The sequence below is a fragment of the Erinaceus europaeus genome, chromosome 17 (genome assembly GCF_950295315.1).
Source record: "Erinaceus europaeus chromosome 17, mEriEur2.1, whole genome shotgun sequence".
NCBI lineage: Eukaryota > Metazoa > Chordata > Mammalia > Eulipotyphla > Erinaceidae > Erinaceus > Erinaceus europaeus.
The window spans coordinates 5,888,707-5,901,114 of record NC_080178.1 but is presented as its reverse complement, the minus strand read 5'-3'; the positions used below and the strand labels follow the sequence as shown (position 1 = coordinate 5,901,114).

The 12,408-nt window shown below is 43.8% G+C and overlaps 1 pseudogene; it reads left to right on the top strand.

The window, feature by feature from the left end:
• The first annotated feature begins 597 nt into the window (after nucleotides 1-597).
• Nucleotides 598-1,408, top strand: LOC103110343 (olfactory receptor 10AG1-like; annotated as a pseudogene).
• The last annotated feature ends 11,000 nt before the right edge of the window (nucleotides 1,409-12,408 follow it).

Sequence of the window (12,408 nt, the reverse complement as noted above, 5' to 3'; positions counted from 1 at the left end):
CATCACACTCTGTATTTAATAAAGTCACATCCAGGAATATACACATATTAATCCTGTGTCAATATTCTCACTTGAGAAGCAACATGCAGATCAGTATTGGTGATTTTATTATGACAGTCCTCACCTGCAGGGGGGAAAGCTTTGCAGGTAGTGAAGTAGCGTTGCAGGTGTCTCCTTCTCTCTCTCTTTCTCTCCCTCTCTATCACTCCCTCCCCTCTGGATTTCTGCTGTCTCTACCCAATAAATAAAGATAATAAAAATATATTTTTTTAAAAAGAGAGTTTTATCATAAAGATACTTGATTTGGGAAATACTATTACTGACAAAGGATAAAGGAACGGAACACAGCCTGTCCCTTCTAGAGAGAAAGGAAAGTTGATCAAGAGACAAAGTGTAACTTCCAGTCCATCTGAAATCACCAGTAAAGACACTTGATGTGAGCATGAGAAGGACTATAGTTACCTGAAAAAGTGGTATAAAACACGCATTTGGACTTTGTCCCTCTTCATGTCAAAGATACCTTCAATGATGGTCTTTTATTATAGATGCCCTTGACCTTCAATGATGGTCTTTTATTATAGATACCCTTGACCTTCGATGGTCAATGGCATTATAATTCTCATAACAAAAGTGGACCCCACCCTTCAAACACCCATGTATTTTTTTCCTCAATAATTTATCCTTCCTAGAAATCTGTTATGTGTGTCTGTCACTCTTCCCAGAATTCTCATGGACCTTTGGACACAGAATGGAACTATTTCTTTATTTCTTTTCTTTTTTTTTTTTTTTTGACCATGCTATGAAAATGTGCACCATCCTCATGCTGGGAGCCACAGAATGCTTCCTGTGAGCCGTGATGGCCTATGACCGCTATGTGGCCATCTACAACCCTCTGCACTACCCTCTGGTCATGAACCACAAGGTCTGTACCTAGCTGGTGGTTACCTCCTGGCTCTGTGGAGCTCCGGTTCAGATAGGGCAAACTGCTAGATTTTCCTCCTGCCCTTCTGTGGTTCCAACCAAATCAAGCACTTCTTCTGTGACATTATTCCCCCATGATTCCAACTGGCCTGTGGAGACATCTTTGTGAACCAGATGGTGGTCTACATATTTGCTGTACTATTCGTAGCTGGGCCCTTTATGCTGATTCTCAAGTCCTATAGCAGAATCATCTTCACCATCTTGAAGCTGCCATCCAATACAGCACATGCCAAAACCTTTTCCACTCGCTCTTCCTACCTCTCTGTTGTCATTTCATTCTATGGCTCAGCTACCGTCACCTATTTAAAAAACCAAGTCCGATCAATACGAAGGTATTGACAAACTGCTTTCTCTCTTCTATACCATGTTGACCCCCGATGTTCAATCCTATGTTATACAGTCTGCGGATGCTTGCAGGGGTCTGTGATGAGGTGTTTGTTCTTTACCTCAGCTGACTGCCAACTCTGTTTCCAAGAGTCTGGAACAGAGAAGTTCAGTGTAGGTGTAGGGGACCAGATTGGATGACAAGACGTCAAGCGTTGGACAGGGTGGGCGAAGATATCCGCATATATTGGCAGGTCCGGTCAAGCATAGACGTGGGAAATGAACTTAGATGATGCTGCATCCCGACGAATATCTGGCGGGGCAATGTTGCTAAGAACTGGTAGCCATGGAACCAGGGTGGAATGGATGGTTCCAGAAATTATCCTCATGGAGGAATATAATTTGGAATCGACCAAGTGGACATGGGGGCTACGGAACCATACTGGGGCACAGTATTCTGCAGTGGAATAGCATAATGCCAGAGATGATGATCGAAGTGTGGAAGCGCTCGCGCCCCATGAGGAGCTGGCCAGTCTTGCAATGATGTGATTCCTCGCGCCCACCTTTGCTGCAGTTTTTATGAGATGTTCGTGAAATGACAGAGTGCGATCGAGAGTAACGCCAAGATAGACTGGCTGGGCTTCATGCCGGATTCTTGTATCACCAAGCTGCACATTAATCTCACGCAAGGCCGAGGCATGGTGTAGATGGAAAACAGATGATACCGTTTTTGCAGTGCTAGGGATTAGTCGCCATTTTTTTACAGTAATCAGATATCAGAGACATGTCTTTCGTGAGTGTTTCCTCGAGGATGTCGAACTTGGATGCCTGAGTTGCACAGCAGATGTCATCGGCGTAGATGAACTTCCTTGAAGAAGTTTCTGGGAGGTCATTGATGTAAATATTAAATAGCGTAGGAGCCAGAACAAAGCCCGGGGGGAGGCCACTTGAGACAAGTCTCCATCTGCTAGACTTATCACCCAGATGCACCTGGAATCTTCTGTTTTGGAGAAGAAATGATATAGTGTTAGCCACCCATGGAGGCAGGCATCTTGAGATCTTGACTAGGAGACCACGGTGCCAGACCGTGTCATAGGCTGCTATGAGATCAACAAAGACAGCACCCGTCTTTAAATTCTTCTGGAATTCATTTTCAATGTAAGTTGAGAGGGCCAGGGCTTGTTCGCAGGTAGATCTTCCTGCAAACACAGACCCCTGCAAGCGTCAACCCGGCTTTGACCTAGCACGTTATGATCGGGCCCTCCTCCATCGCTATCGAACAGGCCATGGCCGGTGCGCCGCTATGATCCATCACTGGGGAGCCAGAGACACCCGAACTGCCCCTGCGGCTACAGACAGACTATGACCCACATAGTCAACGACTGCCACCTCTCCAGATTCAAAGGAGGTCTCGAAACTTTACATCAGGCTCAACCTGACGCTATTGACTGGCTACGGAAGAAGGGCAAACGCTAGAAGAAGAAGAACAGTCTGCGGAACAAAGACGTAAAAGAGGCACTGAGAAAATGGCTTCCCAGGTGGTCGCCATGCTGCAATCTCTGAACTAACAGTCAAAATTGTCCTCTACAGTTAATGACACATGTATTTAATTGGTGTCTGATTTCCAATATCATCCCAAATTTTAAGAGAAACCAGTGCTTTTCTTTTATAAGCCCTTATCATATTAGAATAATTGTTATTGTGTCGGTACTTTCCTTCGTTTTTAACAGTGTGTTAAATATCATGCTTTTTTTTTTTTTTAACAAGGCACTAAAAGATCACTCTAGAGAAGTATAATCATGGCGTGGCATGTGGGACATGTTTGATTGAGTTCATGCTATTTTTCCACATTTTTTATTCAAATAATAACAACAAAAAGGTTCAGAATGTACACACTACTAGATAATTTATTTATGGAAATAAGGACTTAACATAATAGCATGTGCATAAGTAGGGATACTATAAAACAGTGGATATGTAATATGTTTATTAAGACACTAATTTTATAAGAAAAAATGAATACCCATAATAAGAAATATTTTAATAAAGATAGTGTACATATAGTGTATATATTGTAATGATAATTATGGTAATTTTAACATCATGCTCCAAATATTTAGAAATGGTCTCAATAAACAGTTTCTTTTTATTTCCAAGCCTTTTTTTTTTTCTTTCAAGTTTTTCCACACTGACTCTTGACTTAGCCATCTAATTATCTTTGGTCAACGGACATTAGCAAAAAGTGCACCTCTTTCCCGAAAATTGGAACCAGCTCTGGGAATTGATTGAAGAAACTATTTCAGTAAAATTAGTCAGACTTTGGGTCACTTTTTCTGTATAACTAGAAGTAAAGAATTTAATAGGCTCCCTAGCTATTAAGCCTCTCAGAAGCCCGTAACTGGCAAGCAAACACCATAGCTCTGTGTGGCGTCTTACTCTGATTGTAGCTTTGGTTCTGCTGGTCAATACAATCATTTTTCCACCATATTTTTTTAATAGCTGATCACTGTTTTTTTCCCACAGCTGTCCTAGGAGGCATTTAATTGCATTTAGATTGTCCCAGTCAGTAATTATCACTGAGTGATTTAGCCAGTAGAAGAGACCAATTATACACTGCAGGCTACAGCTATTCCTATTACAAACTTATTTTTTCATAGAGCTAATGAAAGGCATGTTGTCTGAGACCTCCCAAAGCAGGTAAGTAGTGGTTAAATGACAAATTCCCTCTAACATTTCAGTCTTCAGACATTCCGACTTTGATGTTCTTTCTCCCACATAGAATCAAGGCAGGTTGAACATGACCAATCCACTCATTATGGGTCACAGTTTGCTACATGTTTCAGTAATAATAAAAAAATGTTAAAGAGTTCTAACTACTTCTTTGCAAAAGGAAACATAGACTGTCTGCTTAGATGGAACACTGGTAAATTAACCCTGATCCGGGGTGATCTTTCTTTAGTCATTACCCCCATGTCTTTGGTATTTTCACAAGTTCCCCTTATACATCATTGTGCATCTAAGTTGAAAAGTCATTTCATTCTTTTAGAATTTGTAATTTCTATTGGGAAAAAAAAACTTCATAATTCAGCTTCAGTGGCCTCTTGGGACTTATGTCAAGATATAGCATAGATTTTGTGGTAGGCGAAGCCCTGGTGGAAATCAGTGTTATATTGTATAGAAAAGCCATACGTTTTTGGCTGGGGGTAGATAGCGTAATGATTACACAAAAAGTCTCTCATACCTGAGGCTCCAAAGTCCCAGGTTCAATCTCCTGCACCACCATAAGCCAGAGCTGAGCAGTGCTCTGGTAAAAATAAATAAATAAAATTACACAGTGGTGTAAATTTGTGCCATTGGCATGTCATGGTCTAAAGCATAACTAGGTTTCATGATACATGTACACTCTTGGTAGATAAAGCCCACATGGTGAATGACCTTTTTGGATGCCAGGAGGTGATGCACTTGGTAGAGTGCAAGTTACCATGCTTAGGGGCCCTGGTTCAAGCCCCTGGTCCCCACCTGCAAGAGGGAAGCTTCATGAGTGGTGATACAGGGCTGCAGGTGCCTCTCATTCTCATTCCCTCTCTCCTCTTTTTTTTTTAAGTTTACATTTTCTTCTTCTTCCTCTCCCCTCTCCTCCTCCTCTTCCTCTGTCTCCTACTCCTCCTCCTCCTCTTTCTTCTTTTATCACCAGGGTTATCACTAGGGCTCTGTGCCAGCACTATGAATCCACCACTCCAGGTGGCCAATTTTCCTAATTTATTTTTCTTTTTTTTAAATATTTTTTTATTTAAGAAAGGAGACATTAACAAAACCATAGAATAAGAGGGGTACAGTTCCGCACAATTCCCATAACCCGATCTCCACATCCCACAGCCTCCCCTGATAGCCTTCCCATTCTCTATCTCTCTGGGAGTATGGACCCAGGGTCATTGTGGGTTGCAGAGGGTGGAAGGTCTGGCTTCTGTAATTGCTTCCCAGCTGAACATGGGCATTGACTGGTCGATCCATACTCCCAGTCTGCCTCTCTGTTTCCCTAGTAGGGTGGGGCACTGAGGAAGTGGAGCTCCAGGACACATTGATGGGGTCGTCTGTCCAGGGAAGTCTGGTCAGCATCCGGAACCTGGTGGCTGAAAAGAGAGTTAACATACAAAGCCAAAAAAAATTGTTGAACAATCATGGACCTAAAGACTGTAATAGTGCAGATGAAGTGTTGGGGGTATTCCCTGCATGCTCTTGTGTACTTCTGCTTTCAGGTATATATTTTTTCCCTAGTTTATGGGCACGGGTGAACCTATGCTCTATCTCAGGGGACCTGGACTATATCTAGGTTTGGGGACTTTATTGGGGAGTGGACCACCTGGGATGGAATTAGAGAATACTATGAAAGGAAAGGTCTCACCCAGGTGATGAAGCTGAAGGGTTGTCATTCCACACCTGAAGTCGAAGCCTAATCAACACAAGGAGTGCCACCCCAGCATGCTTCACTTCAGACTGTGACCTAATTTATTTTTCTGTTTCATTTGATAGAACAGAGGGAAAATGAGATGAGAGGAGAGATAGGGAGAGAGAAAGGCAGACACCTGCAGACCTGCTTCACTACTCAAAGCCTCCTCCCTGCAGGTGGGGAGCAGGGTCTCTGACCTGGGTCTTTGCCCAAGGGAACGGGTATGTGCACAGCTGGCTGTGCCACTGCCGGGCCCCATCTCTTTGCCCTTTGCCTCTCAATTTCTCCTTATATATAAAAAGTAAATGAGTACAAGTGAAATGTAAAATGAATAAAGTATGTATAAAATATAAGATAGTAATTATTCTTTATAAGATCTTTCTAGCAATAATATTTGATGCAAAAAACTAAAAAATATAAAATAAACCCTTTGTAATTTAATTTAATTTAATTTAATTTTTTATTCCAGGGTTATTGCTTGGACTCAGTGCCTGCACTATGAATCCACTGCTCCTGGAGGCCATTTTTTCCCATTTTGTTGCCCTTGTAGTCGTTATAACTGCTGTTGTTGTTGTTGTGTAGGAAAGAGAGAAATTGAGAGATGAAGGGAAGACAGGAGGAAATATAGACACCTACAGACCTGCTTCACCACTTTCGAAGTGACCCCCTACAAGTGGGGAGCTGGGGGTTTGAGCCGGGATCCTTGAGCCAGCCCTTCCGCTTTGAGCCATGTGCGCTTAACCCACTACACTACTGCCCAACCCCCCAAAAGAAACCTTTTCTCTCTCTTCAGTGGGTCAAGAAAATTAGGGTGGTGACTATCTCAATGGAGCCACTAAGTTTTATCGTAGGGAGTGGTTGATATGAGCATCAGTACAAGAAGTCATGAGAAATGGAGTAATAGAACCAGGGACAGGCTTCCTTTCATTGAATGCACAGGAGTTTGAGCCAGATGCAAACAAAAGCATGCACCAACTCTGGAAGCAAGGCTGAGTCATAGGTAGACCTTGGGTGAGATGTTAACTGCATACAAAAGAGGTTGTAGACAGCCACATTGCACACTACTGCAGCCAAAAGAAAGAATCCCATCATCCTAAAAGTCACAGAGAGACATCATGTTGCAAATCCAGTATGGAGATGACTTCATTCTTTGATACGAAGTTGGCCACCGTTTCTGGCACAGGGTTAGAATAGCACATGAGATTTGAGGTCTTCATGTTGGAGGAAGCTAGGAAGTGTATTTTAGGAATATTCCAAGGGGAAGCTTCAGTCCTGTGGTTATCATCCTTTCCCTTAGACACACTGGTTCTCTCCTTCTCTCTCCCCCCTCTCCTTCTCTCTCTCTTCCTCCATCTCTTCCTCTCCCCCTCTCCCCTTTCCCTCACCTCTCTCTTTCTCCTCTCCTCCCCTCCCCTCTCCTCTCCTCCCTCTCCCCTCCCCTCTCCCCTTCCCTTCCCTCCCCTCCCCTCTCCTCTCCTCCCTCTCCCCTCCCCCTCTTTCCTCCCCTCTCCTCTCCTCTCCCCTCCCCTGCCCTCCCCTTCCCTCTCCTCTCCTCTCCTCTCCCCTCCCCTCCCCTCCCATCCTCTGTCCTCCCCTCCCCTCTCCTCTCCTCTCCTCCCTCTCCCCTCCCCCTCTTCCCTCCCCTCCCCTCTCCTCTCCTCTCCTCTCCCCTCCCCTCTCCTCTCCTTTCCTCTTCCCTCCCCTCCCCTCCCCACCTCCCCTCTCTCCTCTCCTCTCCTCTGTACTTCTCTCCTCTGTCCTCCCCTCCCTTCTCCTCTCCTCCCCTCCCCTCCCTTCTCCTCTCCTCGCCTCTTCTCTCCTCTCCCCTCCCCTCCCTTTTCCTCTCCTCTGCTCTTCTCTCCACCCCCTCCCCTCCCCTCCCTTCTCTTCTCCTCTCCCCTCCCCTCCCCTCCCCTCCCTTCTCCCCTCCCCTCCCCTCCCTTCCCCTCCCCTCCCTTCTCCTCTCCTCTCCCCTCCCCTCTCTTCTCCTCCCCTCCCCTCCCTTCTCCTCCCCTCTCCTCTCCTCCCCTCCCCTCTCTTCTCCTCCCCTCCCCTCCCTTCTCCTCCCCTCTCCTCTCCTCCCCTCCCCTCTCTTCTCCTCTCCCCTCCCCTCCCCTCCCCTCCCCTCCCTTCTCCTCCCCTCTCCTCTCCTCCCCTCCCCTCTCTTCTCCTCCCCTCCCCTCCCTTCTCCTCCCCTCTCCTCTCCTCCCCTCCCCTCTCTTCTCCTCTCTCCTCCCCTCCCCTCTCTTCTCCTCTCCCCTCCCCTCCCCTCCCTCCCCTCCCCTCCCCTCCCTTCTCCTCCCCTCTCCTCCCCTCCCCTCTTTTCTCCTCCCCTCCCCTCCCTTCTCCTCCCCTCTCCTCTCCTCCCCTCCCCTCTGTTCTCCTCTCCCCTCCCCTCCCCTCCCCTCCTCTCCTCTCCCCTCCCCTCCCCTCCTCTTCTCTTCTCTTTTCTTCTCTATCTCTCTCTCTCTCCTTCCCCCTCCTCTCTCAAAAAGTGGGCCCAGAGCTTCAAAGTCCTGGTGACAACATAAGATGGAAAGGAAGATATACTTCTAAGTACTAACTTGGGGTGACAAAGAATGCCTGCTATAAAAATGAAACCTTTTAAACCCTCCCCCCAAAAGGCAGTAGAACAGCAGGCATCTTGATGTGATAAGACATGCAGCTAATTCTGCACAGAGGTATGGAACTGGAAACCTTAGTGACCAATTAAACCTGCCTTAGATTTCATTTAAGATCACAAATTGCTAGGAATAATCAAAACAGGAAAAGCTGTGGTTCAAAATCACCTGTGAATTAATCTTTTAGGCTAAATCTAGTGTAAATCTAAACTGGATGTCAAATTTAACAGTATTTATGGTTTCAAATAATCTGTTTTATAGAACTTTTTTAATTAATTTTTTTATTTATAAAAAGGAAACATTTATTAAACCGTAAAATAAGAGAGGCACAACTCCACAATTCCCACCACCAGAACTTGTATCCCATCCCCTCCCCTGATAGCTTTCCTATTCTTTATCCCTCTGGGAGAATGGACCCAGGGTCATTATGGGATACAGAAGGAGGAAGGTCTGGTTTCTGTAATTGCTTCCCCGCAGAACATGGGAGTTGACAGGTTGATCCATACTCCCAGTCTGCCTCTCTCTTTCCCTAGTGGGGAAGTTCTCTAGGGAATTGGAGCTCCAGGAAACATTGGTGGAGTCGTCTGTCAAGGAAGTCTGGTCAGCATCATGCTAGCATCTGGAACCTGGTGGTTGAAAATGATTTAACATATAAAGCCAAACAAATTGTTGACCAATCATGGACCTAAAGGCTGGAATAGTGCAGATGAAGAGTTGGGGGGATCCTCCAAAGGGCCTGTGGCTATACTAGTTTTTTTTTTCTTTTCTTTTTTTCCCCTGAGCCTGAAATTTGATATGCATGTGGATCCAAGTTATTGTCTGGGGAGATGTTGTCATCAAATTCAGTATACTAGCCTATTTTTCCGATTTGTTGGCGATTTCATTCTTTTTATGAAAAAATAACAATGTGCCTTATTTACTAATTAATATCATGTATTTATTCTCTTGTTGGAAAATAGATATTTTATATTACCATAATATTCCATACTGTCTTATGTAGCTAACATCTTCTCTATGTATGGACATCCTCTGGAATAAGTTAATCCAACTTTTTTTTTTAGAACTCAACCAACGGGATCAGAACTTGACACAGTTGGTAGAGTTTTTTTTTTTCTTTGTTGGGGGATTAATGTTTTACATTCAACAGTAAACACAATAGTTTGTATATGCATGACATTTCTCAGTTTTCCACATAACAATACAACCCTCACTAGGTCTTCTCTCATCCTTTTCCAGGACCTGTACTCCCCCCCACCCCATATATATATATAATTTTTAGTGCTGAGCCCAGTGATAAACCTGGTGGCAAAAATAAAATAAAATAAATAGAAATAATTAAGATATTTCTTCGATATTTTTCAAGTCATCTCAGTTGAAAATTATGAAGCAAGAGAAGAGTGAATGATTACAGTTGGAACAAAAGTTTTTATTCCTTCAGTTATTTGCTGTTAAAATATGGGAGCCAGTTTTCAATCGATCCACAGTGGTTTATTGTTGGTATGCTTCTAAATCCTGCTTATAAGACCTTCTGTTTTTATCATCACATTAGGTTCGCTTGTATTACTTATGATGTATTCTGTTTACATAGCCATTGTTGACTAAAAACCCCCTGCCTCCGGGACATTGGTTTAATCCTCACTGGTGCACACTTTTTCCTTCTCCCCACCCCCTACCCTACATACTTCCTTGTTCCTGACTCTTCTGCCTCAGGAGAGATGCAGGACAGAAATGTGTTGTGATTAGAAGAGATTAGACTGTTGAACCACATCCCCGTCAATAAAGAGATACTGCTTCCCAGCTCAGCCATGAGTCCCTGGTCGTCTCTCTCTCTCCCGCCCGCGAAGCCAGCCAGGCAGGAAATACTGAGACTTGTTTAAAATTTCATTCTTTTTTGTTTTGAGATTATATCTTTTTTATATAATATGCTCAAATTTCATATAGCCATGATTTATCCAACGACTAATTTTTGTGGATTAACACGACTCAGGTTTCTACCTGCAGGAGGAAAGCTTCACAAGCAGTGAAGCAGGGCCTCATGTCTCTATGTCTCCTCTCTTTCCCTCTCCATCCCCCCTTTCTTTCTCAATTCTTTTCTGTCCTATCACAGTAAATAAAGTGATTTTTTTTTTTTGCTTCCAGGGTTATTGCTGGGACTAGGTACTTGCTCTATGAATCCACTGCTCTTGGAGGCTATTTTTTTCCTTTTGTTGCACTTGTTGCCATTGTTGTTGTTATTATTGTTGTTATTGCTGTCACTATTGTTGGATAGGACAGGGAGAAGTCAAGAGAGGAGGGGAAGATAGAGAAGGGGAGGGAAAGATAGACACATGCAGACCTGCTTCACCGCCTGTGAAGTGAGTCTCCTGCAGGTGGGGAGCTGGGGTCTTGAACCCGGTCCTTATGCAGGTCCTTGTGCTTTAAGCCATGTGTGCTTAACTCACTATGCCACTGCCCAGCCCCCAAATGTAGGACTATGTGAAAGCTTGGTAGAGCTTAGGGGAGCTCTCCCATCCCTGGATGGAGGTCTGGAATGACACCATACTTGTTAGCCTCTCTCCTTATAGAGATGAGCCAAGAGGAAAAGTCTCCCAGACTCAGTTTCTCCTTGTTAGTCTCTCAAGTTCACAGAATGCCTACTGCCTCTCATACTTAGTTCACTCTCCTGCTAGCAGACTAAGTGGCTGTTTGCTTCAAAGTTCATTCAAAGTTCACATATTCACTATAACTTCACCTTTTGATCATATAGGAGAACACAATCTATCATACACCCCTGCCAGTATCCTGGCAGTGAGACCCCATATTCTATTTCCTTGTTTTCTTTGATATCTGTGATTTACATCAAGCTTTGTTTTTCTCCTTCTCTACCTCACCTTACTGGTTTAACCCCTATGCTTTTCTCAAATACCTTTGGATAATTAGCTTGCCTGCATCATGGAAACTAATTGTCTTGACCTTTATGTATCTCATCAATTCTTGTCATACCAGGCCCCTACCATGGGGGCAAGTTGACCTTTAAGAAAACTGTAATTTCTGACACATGTGAAAATTTCTCTTTGTTTAACTCAATATAAAATCCTCTACCCATCTCTAAATAAATGGATGTTCGTACCAGAATATCTCCTGATGCCTCTTTCCAGAACTGGTGAGGGAGGGTTGGAGGCTTACCCCCCCCCCTCATTGGAGAAACTTCATGTGAGCACCAGACCCCCCAAAAAAACTTTTTAAAATGAAATTAGAAAGTAGATTCACAAGGGAAAGAAATTGGAGGAATGCCATAAAATCAAAAAATCAAAAAAAAAAAATCAAAGTTTTTCCAGTATACCTATATAAACTTTTAGTAAAATGTTAACTAAGTATTTAACTTCGTGAGAGAGAGAAAGAGACACAGACTGAATAGAGTACTGCTCAGCTCTGGCTTATACTGGTACAGGGGACTGAACCTGGGGCTAGAGCCTCAGGTATGAAAGAGTTCTGCATAACCATCATGCTATCTCTCCAGCCCCCTCACCCCTAATGAATTTTTGAGATGAGCTCGATACCCCCAATATTATGTCAGTTTACTTGGAGGCCATGAAGAAACTAATAGAATATAATTGACCTAGCTACTTATTATTGCTATTATTTATCATTATTATTATTTACAAAGATTGATTCCTGAACATGAGTCAAGAAACCTACTATTAAGCAGAAAGTTAGAAAACACATTGTGAACTTTGTGATGGAGTTCACACCAAAAATAACAGGCTCCCTGCAAAGTGTTCATAGGGTTAGGGCAGTAATTGAATTTACTTTGATTTTTTTTGGTGGTCCCAAATGATATAAGTCACCCATGTGCTGGTGGTTAGGAAATAGAATGTTTTGGGGAGTTGGGCAGTAGCACAACGGGTTAAGTGCATGTGGCGTGAAGTGTAAGTATCCTGATTTGAGCCCCTGCAGTGGAGTCACTTTACAGGTGGTGAAGCAGGTCTGCAGGTGTCTATCTTTCTCTCCACCTCTCTGTCTTCCCCTCCTCTCTCCATTTCTCTCTGTCCTATC